Source organism: Vicugna pacos, chromosome 11 (assembly GCF_048564905.1).
Source record: "Vicugna pacos chromosome 11, VicPac4, whole genome shotgun sequence".
Classification (NCBI taxonomy): Eukaryota; Metazoa; Chordata; class Mammalia; order Artiodactyla; family Camelidae; genus Vicugna; species Vicugna pacos.
In genome coordinates, this window is record NC_132997.1 from 91953479 (window position 1) to 91968279 (window position 14801).

At 44.9% G+C, this 14801-nt stretch overlaps 1 long non-coding RNA gene across 2 annotated transcripts in view; it reads left to right on the forward strand.

The window, feature by feature from the left end:
- The window catches only part of LOC140699449 (uncharacterized), a 184011-nt gene extending 170093 nt beyond the window's left edge, over positions 1 to 13918 (forward strand). The window contains exons 5-8 of one of the 2 annotated variants that reach the window (XR_012077631.1): positions 6070 to 6175; positions 9454 to 9610; positions 12531 to 12763; positions 13752 to 13918. This is a non-coding gene — a long non-coding RNA (uncharacterized lncRNA). Of the gene's footprint in view, positions 1 to 6069; positions 6176 to 9453; positions 9611 to 12530; positions 12764 to 12913; positions 12995 to 13751 lie in introns of those variants that run through there. The other variant, XR_012077630.1, reaches the window with a different exon arrangement.
- The last annotated feature ends 883 nt before the right edge of the window (positions 13919 to 14801 follow it).

A 14801-nucleotide genomic window follows, 5' to 3' on the forward strand; every position in this document is an offset into this window, starting at 1 on the left:
TAATTCTGATCATACACGTTCTTCATCTCCTTTTCCCACATTCTTTTCCTTTCATTCTGCAGCTCATCACCACCCTGAGGTTCTGTCGTTCCGTGTCGATCTCTTTCTTGTTACTACTCATCTTCAACATGAGCGTCTCTTTCTTTGCCACGTCTGTGCTGAGGAGTCCCAGGGCATGGGTGGGGATCGTGAGCTGGGACTTTTCAAAACTTCTTCTAGGACTGTTTTCTTATATAGACGCCACATTCTCTTAGGTTTTCTGTCCTAGGGATGTGTTTCCCTTCTGTTTTTGGCATCGAGGGAGCAGTGTGCTCAGGGTGGAGCCCCTCAGGTCACAGGCCTTCTGAGTCACGTTTGGATGGAGACCCCTGCTTTTGTCTCTCCTTCCAGCCCTCCGGAAGCAGCTCCCTGGCCAGGAGGCTGGGTGAGTATCAGTCAAAAATCGCTCATCACATGGCTCCTTCTTCAGCTCCTTCTCCTCTGCTGTTCTGCACTGACCTTCTGAGAACCCACAGGAATAGCATTCCTTGCTTCTTGTAAGGCTGGCCATCTCTGCCCATCTTAGTGTCCAATAGGTAAATCTTTCGGTAACACTTTTCAGGAGATCTGTCCTGCTCTGAATCTGAGTTGTTGCGCATTAACTCTCAGAGTCCTGCTTCATCTTGTAAGACAGTATTTGGTACAGTATTTGGTAGCTATTCTTCAAATTTTGTATTTTGGGGTCATGGCCTCCTTGTTTCATTGACAACAGAGTTACCTTCTTTCTTCTTCGTTCCTTTATAAAAAATGATTTTTTGTAGGTTTTCAAGGTAAAGCGTAAAGTACAAAATGCCTTTCCTTTGTCATGTCTAACTGGGAGTCCACATGTCAGGTTTCAAGTGGCTTTGGTGTAATTAGTTGCTGCAGATGGCTTTGAAGAAAAAAATGCTAGGAAAAGGGGAAAATGCTATAGAAGCTTCTGAACAAAGTATTTAACTGTTTGCAATTTTGTTATTTGGGTAAAATTATCTGTTTCTTACTCAAGAATTTGCATTGTGGCAATTCTAACTGTAATCAACTCCAGGTAAGATGTGTGTCACTCATGTACCATCTTATTTATTCAAAAGACATTTACTGAGCACAACTATATGCCAGGCACTGTGCTAGTTGCTACTTCAAAAGGGCAGCATCAAGATGGGAAATATCTGGATAATCTCTATAAATGAAAATAACCCAAGGTGACTATCTCTGTGACCTTGTATGGAGCTGACACCTAGCACACATAGGGCTGGTTAATGTATGTATTTTAGTGATTGACTTTGGAACATGAAGGATGACATCTTTCCTCTGTTGTCCTTGAGGTCCTCACTCACCATTCATAGTTTGATGCTACGACCTTGTTTTCACTTGGTTGTATTTTGAGATAAACTCCCAAATTTTGAACTTCTTGAGGGTAACAGTCACATTGTCCTAAAACCTCTAACACATTTGGCACACTCTTTTAAACTCAGGGAAATCCAATATATCTTTAAGACTGATGACAGTGGTGTTATGGGCTAGGACAGAAAGACTTCTGAATAGATACTACATGATTTACATAGGTGAATGTTTATAAGTACTTGACGTTTTTGCATTGGTGAGCTGGGTAGCATAAGGGTTTCATTCGCAGCCGTTTTGTCTCAGTTCATTGATCTTTTTCTCAGTCTTGTTTTTGCAACCTTCTATTTATTTTCATTATTTTCTTACACATGCTTTCCATATGTGTCTTAAACTTCTTGCTCCAAACTCTGTTGATACCCGCTGATAATAGTCTAAATTCAGTCAGAACCCATGAGAAACAAACAAACAAAAACCAAAAAAAAAAAAACCCCATGAGAAACATTTACTCTGCATTCAAAGGAAAAATATCAAGTTTCTTGGGATGCCATTGGCTCCTAAGCCAAATACTGAATCATGTCTTCAAAAGCGTGAAGGTAAACACGGCGCTTAGTACTTTCAGATGGATAGCTCAGCTCACCATTAAGCAGGCTGAACGTGTGAAGTGGGAGGTAAGAGTACCACCTGGAGCGTAAATCTTGAGCTGTGTCACTGATTTGAGTTAAATGGAGTGGAGAGATGCTGCTTATCCTTACAATGAAGTAGGCGGCACAGTGAGTGCAGGACTGTTAGAGCTCTTGAGCGGTTTATGAGTTTTTCTCCACCAGGAGGTGAGGCAGGTGCTTAGAATTACTGAGGTATAGCCTGACCATTTACAGAACCCTGGAGTGAGAAGCTCTGATCAGTTGCATTTGGAAGAAGACCTCACGAACTGTCAGGCCGGGCAAATGAAAGACAGAACCTTAGAGCCGCCTCAGTCAAAATACAATATTTATACCAACCAAATTTAAAAGAACATTATCACTCCTAAAATATCCAAACATAAAATGTCTCTTTTAGCACAGAGAACAGACCCAGTAAGATCTCCTCATTAGACAGCTAATGAGTATTTAAAAAATATAGTAGGAACACAAAGGATGGTCAGCAGTGACTTGAGCATACGTTGAAATACGGAAAGGAGAACTTTTGGGTGCTCACGTGAGCCAAGTTCTAGAGAAGTGGCAGCTGCGTGTATTAAGAGGGCCTGCGATGTTTTCTTGAAGTACAGCAAGTCACCAGGGGTCTTCTCCAAGCTATTTCCTGCAAGATTTCATCCAGAATTGAGGGAGGCAGATCCTTTCTTCCTGGACTTTAAATTCCACAAGGAACATGTTGACCAACCTTCTCTAAATGCATGGTCAGTTTTTTTCCATTTGGCCTCTCTTCCTGACTCTGACCTGCACACTTTGACTACACTGAGACCCTCCTTGAATCACAATGGCAAAGACATTCAAAGCCTCACCACATGCCATTCGAGCATGTGGGGCAGCCTTCCACAGATTATGAGTAATGACTCACATTTTGGACCGAGGGCTGCAAGCTTAAGGAGATTTATGCTGCACTTGACCTCTGAGAGCTCTCATTTTATGAGGTGTCCAGGTCCCTGAGATGCCTGAAGATAGTACAGTTTTTATAGTTACAGGAGGAGAGGTTTATAATCAGGCCTGGGGTAGGTGTAAGTTCTGAATCTCAGAGCTGAAGTTTTAAAAAGAACTCTTCTCTAGCCTTATTTTCTCCACTCCAGGAAGGACCCTTGGAACTTTATTCTTCAGGGTGGAATTGCTGCACGAGGAAATTGGTGATGGTTGTGAGTTTTGCTGGCTCTGGTCCTGTTTCCCCAGTGATTATCAAGGATGCTGGGGGCAGGTGGCCAAGGAGTCAGATGGTGAGGCTGAAAGGGAGTCTGAAGACAAACAGACACATTCTGAAAAGGTGCACGGGAAAAAAGCAGTCATTTTGCCGCATGTGTTTAAGATTTCAATCCTGAGTTAAACTTGGAATTTTAAATGAAAGACGTTGCCTGCCGTATTGGTAAACAAAGGATGCTGTGCCCATTAAGTCATCAGTCACTACTGTCGCCCCCGACGGTGAGCCAGAGGGAACTCAGGATGGGAAAGAACAGGATACTGGCGCTAGATAGCTAAGGTGCATATCAAGGGAATGATTTCAATCAGTCCAAACTTTTGCACCTTCCCATACATAGAAAAGCACTAAATTCCTTGAGATATCTCGCTTTCTTTAACAGTAATCTTTTAATGTTCTGACTGTGATCGAAAATACTGCAACCACATCAGTAAACAAAGAACGCTGAAACCAAGTCATCAGCGGCGGCTGCCACCCCTCAGTGAGGACAGGCCTGCAGCCCGGCCTCTGCAGCCACTCACAATGGTGCCCTCTGAGCGGACTCAGAATAAGAAAGGACAGGATACTGGCCCTAGATAGCTAGGTGCTTGTCAAAGGCATGAATTCAGTGAGCCCAAATGTTTGCTTCCTCCCATACACAGAAAAGCACTAAATTCTTTAACTTGAGATGCCTGTTTTCTTTAGATAACAAGCAATCTTTTATTGCTCCAGCTACCTGGTGGTCTTTGTTGTAAAGCTCCTCTATATCCTAGCTCCTCCCCTTCCTCTTCGGAGCAGCCCCTCAGAGCGATCTGAGAGGCTGTCATCCCGGCTCGAGTCCTCCCGCCAAATAAAACATAACTCTTAACTTTCAGGCTGTGCATTTATTTCAGTCGACATGACTGCTTGGTCTTTTTGCCAAAACTCCTATATGTGCTGGCTCCTCCCTTGCCTCTTTGGGGCAGTCCCTCAGTGCGATCTGAGAGGCCACCTCCTGGGCTCGAGTCCTCGGGAAGTCCACTCAGTAAAACTAGCTCTCAGCTTTTAGGCTGTGCCGTTTTTTTTAAGTCGACAGAATTATAAAGCTGTTACATTAGCTCAGGGAATGATTGTCACCTTGCAACTGAATGGGTTTTGTTGTTATTTATAGATTTCCCTCCTGCATCTCTTAGCAGGTACTCTAGCAGTGGAATTCTCACTTGGAAAATAATCTCAACGCAATCTGGAGCTTAATGTGTGCTGGATGTATCTACTGATTCTACTACTTACAGATCCTGTTTTCCCTACTTTTTATAATAAATCTAACTGCAATTGCTCAGTTAAAAGTTCTTTCCCCTCGCACTAAGTATAACTTCTAAGTTTCCTAATATTTGCATCTATAAAATCGGTAATTGTCACCATTTCTTCGGTTTACCTGGCTGCTAACAATCCATTGCTGTGCGTTTTGTGTGAAGGCTTTCCAGCCTGGTGTCTGATTTGGGGTCGATAAGGAACCACGACCTTGGCAACCACAATACAGTGGGTTTATGCTGTGATAGCAAGGACCCGTTTTATTTCCATTCCAGTGACTGCGATTGTGTGCCTTAAGAATGAAGACAGTTTCATAAAAATCCTAGAAATATGAATACAGACATGGCTTTGGCAGTAGACTGAGTTAAATATAAAGACTCAGGCAAAATTCTGGCTTCTGTACTAGTCAGGGTTCACTGGAGAAACAGAACCAACAGGAGATACATCTCTGTCTCTGTCTGGTGAAGAATTGGCTGCAGCTCAACAGTGGATGTAGTAAGAGCCAATTCCTCCTTTCTCTGCCTTTTGTTCTGTTCAGGCCCACAGCGAGTTGGATGCGCACGCACACTGGGGGAGGGCAATTTACATGACTGAGTGCCAATTCGGTGCTAATCTCATCTGGAAGTACCTTCACAGACCCACCCAGAAATATGTTTGACCTGGCCACCCCGTGGCCAGGCAGGTTGGCACGTAACATTAACCATCAGCTACTTTTTGATGGCCTAAAGTAGTGTTTCAATTTCATTTATTTATTTTTTAAGGGAAGTCTTCTTTTATAACCCACAATCAGTCTCCGTTAGTGCTGAATCTCCATTATGTGGTAATTGGCAAACCCTTGCTAGTTATTTCGGGTGGATCATAGGGAAAACTTCCTTCATCTCAGTTCAAAAATTGGTTCTAGGCTGTGTGCACCTGGCAGACAAAGACTTAAAGCACTGAATACCCATTTACACAGGTCACTGTAGACAGCCAATGTGAATAATCTAGTCTGGTGCTGAGGGGGAGAGGGGAAAGAGTTGAAGGGTCCCTGGGATCAAGAAAGAGGCAGCAACTGCCAGGTAACCCCGGTGTACAGCCACATTTTAAATCTCGCAGACCCCTCGCTCCAGCAGGCTTATTTGCTTGCAGACCTAGGTTCAGCCAGGTCCTGGGAAATAAGAGAAGGGTTTTGGACCAGGATGGATTCCCTTAGAAGAGTCAGGTCTCCTGTGGGCTGGTAAGTCACGTTTGCTCTCTGAGCATCCTGTCTTGGTTCTGTAGCCTGTGGGGAATTGTTACTATCTCCTTCCTACCATGCTGATCTCAGGGGCCTCTTCTACTTTGTACTCATTGTCCTGGGCAGGTGCCCGACTTCATCTTGCTCACTTGGACTCTGACTCATTCCTCCTTGGAAACTGTTGATTATGATAGGGGCTCGCAGGCACAAGTGCATGTGTGCACATGCCCAATTAGGGCCCCTAATTGTCTATTTGCTAACCTACCAATTTAGCCCAAACAACCAGTTTTTAATATTTCCTGGTTCCCTGTTTTTGTGCCTCTCAGGCACCGCAAGATTCCAGCGCAGTTGATGGAAATGGGGACAGTTGTGTGTGGTCATGACATCTCTCCCAGGACAGTGTTCTTTTGAAGGATTTCCAACATTTGCAAGGCAAGTGTCTGAAACATCTTTCTCTCCTTCTTAATTGGGCCTTCTCTGTCTCCAGGACTTATGTCCTAACTCACAACCACAGGACATCTGAATGAAGTGAGACACTTCAAGCAAACGTCATCACTCAGTTTCTGGAGACAAGCCAGTGAATCGCTATCCTGTCTGATGAGAAGCAGGTGTAGAAAAAGCTGCTCTAATCAAAGCTAAATGCACAACCTGAGTGTGCTGTGCTTTACAATATCACGGTTTGATGGTAAATGCAAATGCTAAAGAGAATGTTGTATGCACTTCATTAAAATGTGTGCTGTAGCTCAGTCATAACTAATGAAATGAAGTGTGGGCTTGACACGAAATGCTAATACCCGACTAGAGAGCCTCCAGCTGTCTCCGTGACACTCTGGATACAACCGAAAATAGATTAGATTCTCCCAAGACTGTGCTAGGACTCCATACTAAGAACTCTTTGTTGAGCTGTATGCGACAATATGCCTGGAATGGTGTGAATCACATCTTGGTTTGATGATATGTTAATGTTGAAATGTGCTTGAATGTTAATTTTGATCATTGGTTTCTAAGGTAGGCATAGTGTGGGGTTTACCATTTTCCTACAGATCATTCCTTGGTATAGTTAACTTTTGTTGGAGATTTAGGTGATTAGGTTAGACTAGTTATGATCAGATTAGATAATCATGAAAAAAGATTATAGCATAGGGTAGAGGTTAGGAAGATATGGAGGACAGACGTCAGAATTGCTTGGGTTTGAAATGCAGTGCTAACCGCTTTGGGGTTGCGTGATCTTAAGCATGAGTTTCCTCTTCTGTAAAGTTGGGATAGTTACAGAATCTTCATTCTTCAGCTTTCATGAAGATTAAATTAGACAATGTATCATTGCTATAATGATTGAAATAGGCAGATGAACTGGACCTCTAAAACTGGATTATTCTGGTCTATCTCAGTATGACCTGAGGTAAATAAACCAGAAACTTCTGCATTGGACATTTAAACATGGGATGACTTTGCAAATGGTGCTAATGTCCCACTTGAAGTCCAGTCCAGCTGAAGGCGATAATAACACTTCAGAGTCAATGAGTTCTTCAAAGGCTCCACTGTTTTTGCCTGTGTTTGCATTCTTAGGACCTAGCACAGTACTTGGCATGTCGTACCATGAACAAAACTGGTCTCTCTGCCTCCAGTTTTCCCTTCTTCCTAATCTTCCTTTACTTTCTTGCCAGAGTTTTCTTTACAAATGTAGATCTAAACCTATTTCTTTCTTGCCCACGGCAGTCAAGAGAGAGGCTCGCTCTTTTTAGTGGGAACACCAGCGGTTTGAATGATCTCAGTCGTTCCAGGGCTCAGACTATTGATGAAGCTGGAAGGGGAGGGTCAAGGGTGTCACCAGGGTCCCGGCAGGAAATGGAAGGCACATTCTATATGAGCAATTTGAGAACTTCATAAGTGGATCCTTTGCAAAGGGATAGAGGAGGGTTTGGGGAAATCAGCAAGGGACCACACAGGTCCCCAGGCCACTGTCTCCTTCCATCCCTATACCTGAATGGGCAAGGAGGGGGCACTTCTGGAAGCTGGGAGCATCTCCCTATCGGAACTGTGGACTGTGGCTGCAGCACCTGAAGGGGGAAGGAGCTGAGGCATAAACTCTCCGACCTCACTTTCCTCCTGCGTTTTTCCCCCTGCTGTTGACTCCCACGGGGCCTGGCCACCTGGAAGCCAGAATGCACGGGAGCTGTTAACACGGGCCAGTCAGGCGTCCCAGGGCCCAGAGCAGAGAGGGACGGGTGGAGATGAGATTTGAGGGCCAAGCAGGAAATACCCAGCGTCTGATACAAGTAAGTAAGGGTTTGCTTTACTTGAACGCCATGGAACGAGCTCCTCTTCAGGGAGAGTCAGAAGAACATGCAGAAAAGCAAACAAAAACTGTCCAGTGTTCTTCTGCTACAGTTTCTGAGGTTTAGAACTTGTCCTGTGACCATGGATGTCATATTTTATCAGAGGCTCTTCCAAACCTACACCAGAAATTTTATAGATGCCTGGCTTTTAAATGCCTATAGATAATTTACTTCTTTAATTTATAATGCTATGTAAGTCTCAGGGTATATTTTTAGCTATTTTTTCACATCTTCTACCTCCTATAGGTAATTTATACTACTTAGTATTAACAAATTACCTATCACATGCCATGGTTCTTAGATCAAGCTTAGATAAGCCTCTGGGTATAATTTTATATCTCTTGTGTCAGATTTATATTTTTCTCATTGGGTCCTTGTGTGCCCTCTTTATAAACTCCTCAGGTCACAATGGATGGACTTTTTATAGATACCCAATTCTCTCAATCAGTTTCATCTTGTGTAGAGAGAATTAATCTGCTGAGTTTTCTAGACATTGGCAATACATAAAAATCCTATAATAAAGTGTGCTATCATCTCTTTTTGAAAATGAGTAATGAGGCATGGCAATTTCTTTCTGAAGCAATAATCAAGAAAGAGAGCCTTGCATTTAATTCATTATGTAAGACCATAGAAAGAGCAAAGGAAAAATAAATATTTTCACTCATTTGAGTCAACTTCAAGCCTAAAATTATAGGCTTTTGCTACTTGGACTTAATTGCCATCACAAAGAAACACAAGCTGCCATGATCAGATAGCTCACGGGATACAAAAGCACGAATCCTTGACATTTTGAAGAGTAATATAATTATCTTTGACCCAATCTGAATTGATCTTTGTTCACAGTGAATTTTTTTTTTTAATATCAGAAATAGAGACAAGGCCAAACCTCAGGAAATTTAAATGAAAATCTTGTTGCTGAAAGATAGTCTGTAAAAGATGATAAGGACTTAAGTCATGCCCTTTCCCAGCATCCACGTTTGTAATAAGTAATGAATATTCTTATTAACATCAAGACTTGGTTAATGTGAAGGTCACACACTTTCTTAATGCCAAAAATTTTAAACTTCAGCTTTCTGGCCTGTTATCAGAGTCAGTGTGGTGGCTGGAATGTGGGTCGAGCGGGTCCCCAAAGTGGCCCCAGACTGGGCAGGAGAAAGGATAAAATGGATAAAATGTTTATCCTTACAAATCAATACTTATAGGCAATAAAAATTGATCCTTTGTCCGTGAAATAAGTTGCAATTATCTTTAGCTGTGGCTTGCTTCCTGTGTTTATAGTCTCCTTTTTCATAAAGACCTTTAAAGTTGTAAAGTATTTAACTATACCAATTTTTCCGTTTATGACTCACTGTCTCTGTGTTCCTTTAATTACAGGCTAGTGAGGGAAATGCCGCAGAGTACAGAGTCCATGGTCTGGGCCTTTCCCGGCTGGGAGACGGTCCCTGCAGCGCCAGGCTGTTCTAGGCAGCGCCACGTGCTGGCAGCGGAAGTGTCTTATCATTGCCCTGGCCGGTTCACCTGGTGGCAGGAGGTGAGCATGCTGTAACACGGTCTGAAGCAGAGGGCTGCATCCCAGGCATCCGCAGAGCCCCAGGACGCGTGGAGACGGCAGGCTCTCAGCTCTCTAACCACAGCGCAGAGCCTCGAAGTGATGAGCTTGTCCTCCAGAGCAGCTCCTGGAGCCGCCCACCTCCTGTCACCCCTGCTGCCGCACCCTCCCATGTCCCCATCGCCCCACTGTTCCCCAGCATCGAGCTGGAGGTCAGACCCGTGACTTTGCAACACCAGTGTGCTTCAGCACATGGGAGCAGGCCTGGATTGAGGGTCAAACTCGCCTTTGGGGAACTCCAGTGGCCTCAACCAATTAAAAAAAAAGGCAGACTTCACTTTTTAGAAGCAGTAAGAAAGATAGAGCCAAGTGTCCTTGCGAGAAAGGCTTTATAAAAAGCAGGTAATGAATCTATACTGATAATAGGACTTTGCAAGGCAATCCTAGGAAATCCATTTATGTAATCAGCACATGATTTTTCCCCTTCTCCTGAGTGGCTCTGGGCTCAGTGCAGTCTGTACACTCAATAGAGAATTCGATAACCTCAAATCAATGCCTCGAGCCAGGGGGCCTGGGGCCATCTTTCTGTCTTCCCATGTATTCATGTAGCCTGCACATCGCACGGGCGAGGGGCTTTCTTTCCTTCCCCTGCCTGGTGGCGGATCTGTACAAAGATTTCATTTATCAGCCGGCTTGTCCTAACGAGCCTAGCACAGGCCTGGGCAGGAGGTGTCGCAGCCACAGCCCTTCTCGGGGCTGACTTGCTTCTAGTCAAGCTCCCCACTGCGTTTAAGACGACAAAAAGCTCGTGCTTGCTTGTAAATAAAGTATGGCCTTGGTCTGGCATCCCGCTGGCCTTGTGTGTTCGTGGGGCTCTCAGTTCTGCGCCTGAGAGATGCCCTGAAGTGCTCCTGAATGAGACTGTGAGACAGTTGGGTCCTGGGATGTGGAATGATCTTACAGTCACAGCCTGTAATTCGCTTTTGTTTCAACAAGTAAAAGGAGCCTACCTTTTGTTTACTTATTCATTTTTCAATTATTATTATTATTTAGTGTCATGGGAGACTTACAGAAACAAACTTCAAAATGGGTGCTGGTATCCAAGGTTGGTTAAATAACGAATGTGGTGGAAGGGTGTCAGCTGCTGCTGGTGTCCTGCCGATGTCCCCCCGGTTTGGTGCACAAGGCCTGACTGCTAACTGCCAGCCCTTGGTCCCCTGTACAGGGAAGAGAAATCTTTGCCACCCACAGAGCAGGTGGAGAGCGCTGGGGAGTCGACGCCCTCGGGTGCAGGCCTTACCGGTGACTGGCGGGCCTTCATGTGGCAGTACCCCGGCTCCATAGCTTCTTGGGTGGGACACCTCTGCTGAGTTTTACACCAGCTCCCCGTGTTCCCACGGGGGGCTAAGCTCCAGTGGCCTCAGTCACCTTCCCGTGACCACCTCCGCTTCCTGCCTTGAGTCTCAGTGAATTGTGTGCGAGCCCTGATTTCTTCCGAGGCTGGAAACTTGCTCGGTGCAGGGGCTGTGTTTCCCCTACAGGGTCTGGTGCAAGGCCTGTCGTCTAATGGCCACTCAGTACATGCATGCTGAGTGAGGAGCGGGCGTGTGACAGAGGGTGAAGTGATTTCCTGGGCTGCACCAGCCTACGCCATCCAAGAGCTTTCTTCTATAATTGGATTTTACTTACGTTCCTTTGATTGCAAGCCACAGGAACCCACTTTGGATGACTTAAGAGAAGTGGGTATATTGGAAGGCTGCTGTGATAGCTCACAAAAACTGAGGGAGGGGCAGGAGCCCAGTCAGCTCCACAACAGAATGACGACAACACCTGGGGTCACAGTGGCTCAGATTTACTGAGCACTCGCTACATGCCAGGCCCTGGACCAGAACCTCATCTTCCTTAGTTTTCACGGCAACCCCAGGAGGTTGGCATTATGATCATCACCTCCACTTCGCCAATGAGCTACTTGGGGCACAGAGGCCAGAACTCAGGCAGGCTCGCTGCGGAGCCTCCGGTCTCAGCACGCAGTGATGCCCCGGCCGCAGCAGTTTTGGAGCAGCCGTCTAGGCTGCTACCTCTGAGACCCAGTTACGGTGACTTCTAGTCTCTGTCTCTCTTCTAAGTTTCAAGTTCTTGGCAAAAATCATTAAACTGACCCACCTTTGATCAGCTCTGAACAAGTGGCAGAGTCCAGTGGCACAGATGTGGCCCACCCTGTGTACTGGGACCCAAGAAGCGAGGCTAGGATCTGGGGAATAATAGCCCACACCCCCAAACTGGTGTCTTCCACCTCTGTGTGTGTATTTCTAATGTACAAACGATGGCTTTCAGAGAATGGTCACAGGACCAGCAGTGTCATCTGGGAACTTGGTAGAAGTACAAATCCATCTGCCCCATCCCAGACCTACCTAATCTGAAACTCTAGGGGTGGGATTCGGATCCAGATTTTAGTGCTTAGCATGTATTTGGCTTTTTGCATTTTGTGTCCCTGAACATTGGAAGTAGAGTCTCCCTTAGGGCATCGTCAGAGCCTTTGCATTAATAGATGAGCTGTTAGGTTGCATTCATTTGGCAGGAGGCCAGCTCTGCTGTCTGCTCTGTTCCTTCCCTTTCCCTCCTGGCGGGAGGCTGATGATTCTTGCTTAATAAGAACAAAAGCTAAGCCAGAAATCCTACTAAGAAAAGTATGTAGGTCAGAAATGTTTTAGTTACAAAGGACAGAAACAAAGAACTTAAAATTGGTCAAGCCCCAAAGGAATTTTTTCGCTCTTGTATCTGAAAACTCCAGGAATTGGTCTCATTTCAGGTACAGCCGGATTTAGGTGCCCAAGTGATGTCACAAGAGTCCCCCACCCCTCTCACTCACTCTGGTTTCCTTTTGTGTGTGTTTTTCTGATAGGTTCCCCCATCGTGAAGATCCCTAGTTACTCCAGGCATAAATGTACCTCCAGTTTGCCATCTCAAAGAGAGAGACATTCTTCCTCTGCCATTATCCACACTGACTTCTCCTCCCAAGACCTCTGATTGGCCCTGCTTGGGTTACATGACTTTTCCTGAGCCCACTGCTGCCCCCAGGAGCTACACCCCAGGAGGAGTACGTGGGGCCTCCTGCCTGACAGCTCTGCATGGGAGGTAGGTGAGAGCCAGTGCTGTGTGCTCTTAAATGTTCAACAACTCTTTCTGGTGAAGGGGGGTGGGAAACCCTCATTTGTGTCATTTGCTGATTTCTGTTAGTTCTTCCCACCATGGCTGATTTCAGGCCACCAACATGCTGTCCCTTAGGTGGAGATGGGAAGAGGACCAGTTGCAGACCTTTAGAGGGCGTTTTCTCCATGCTCATGTGAGAGAGCTAAGTGACCCCAAGAGCAGAGCTGATTGTAAAGGGTAGTAAGATAATTAGGAAGTGATGAGTTTTGAGCCATCATTGCCTTTGTTTTTCTATAATTTGTTTCATTGTAAATGGATAACTTAGTTTTTAAATAATGGCTGTGTTTAACAACGAGCTCACAAAATTCCTGAAAACGTAGCGATCACCTCTCTCATCTGGTACAAGCTAGGTTCAGAGCGTCACTGGTCAGAACCACGAGGGCAGAGCAAGGGTGGTGTGGCCACTCCACTTGCCATGTTCCCTCCCACTCCCCAGGGGGGACAATATAAACATTAGCGCTGAGTGCTGCTTCAGGTGGCTCGTCAAGGTTAATGGGTATTACTAGTCTGGCAGTCCAGGTCCTTGAAGACACCCTGTGGCCTGTGGCCACCTGCCTTTGAACAGTTCATTGTTACGTAGAGCTCAGGTGTGGGAAGAGAGCATTAGTAGCCTTTGGGCGTAAGGTCCAGTTCAATATCAATTTCTCAGTAAGGAGAGAGAGCCTTACCTCAATCTTAAATGAATTTCATAACATTCGAAAGAAGAAGAAACCTAATCTCTTGCTGGTGCCCCACTGGTCAGAATGAAAAGTTGCTTGTTGGCAAGTGTTTTCACTTATAAAAATTCACAAGTAGAGGAAGGCATGTTGAACCTGTGCCTACAAATCCTTCCTTACCGTTTGCAGCATCTTGCTTTTCTTGAATTTACTGGGAAGGAGTAATACTTTGCACCCATCATTTGTCCCACCACCAGACTTCCTCCAGCTCAGAGGGGCTGAGGCTGGCAGCGGGGAGTCCAGGAGGAAGCTGCTGCTTCAGTGCAGGCAAGAGATGACAGAGGCCTCAACTTGAGTGTGGCAGTGAGGATGGAGGGGTTACCCGATGGCAGACTGTGTCAAAGCAATGACCCAGTGATCTAACTTTTAGCTTGAAGAGAACAGGACGGTGATCTGCATGGTTAAAAAATGTAAATCTTGTGGCTATGAATGTACCCTGTATTCCAATAAATTTAACATAATTCTTGGGAAAAGCTACTAAGGAACAGGAACTGAAGAAACTGTTTCATAAAAAGAGTCAGATCCACTCCAGCCTCCACCATGCAGCATAGACTTTCGCTTCTACATTGTGTGCTGTGGGATTTGCAGGTGCGAAAAGGAATGAAACATTATTTTCCTTGGGATGTTTTCAGGAGGTAAAGTTAAGAGAGTTTTGTGGCTTAAAGAATCAAGGCGTACATAGGAGGTGGTGTATCTCAGTAAATATGGGACCACCTGGAGATGATTTATTATCTACGAGATACCTAGTAAAGGTCAACATTTAGACATTAAACCCATTTTAGAGGCTGTAATCAAAGAAAACCCCTAGGGCAGCTTGCTTAAAAAAGAATATTAATGTCACAAAGCTATGTTCCTTCCCTCTTGAATTGGTTGAAACCATCAGACCATTTCTTCTATGGAAATTGAGTCACCTTTTCATCTAGAGAACAAAGTGGCCGATAGGGACCAGCCTCAGGTATAAACTCAAAAAGGGCACCCGGTGTTTCCGCCAGAAGCAACACGGCTCCAGCTAAATAATGTTCGCATGATCTCTATTAAAAAGTAGTTGAAGGATGAAATAATAATCCTTTCGTGCCTTTGAGAAACTGTTGAAAGTCTTTCTAATGTCAATCAAAGGCACTACAATGTACATCACTGTACACCAGCAGCAAATACCCTTCAGATGCAGCCTAGAACTATCTTTATTAAGTGAAATATTTTGGGGGAATGTGGAAATGTACCAACCACATCCAACAGATCAATGACTG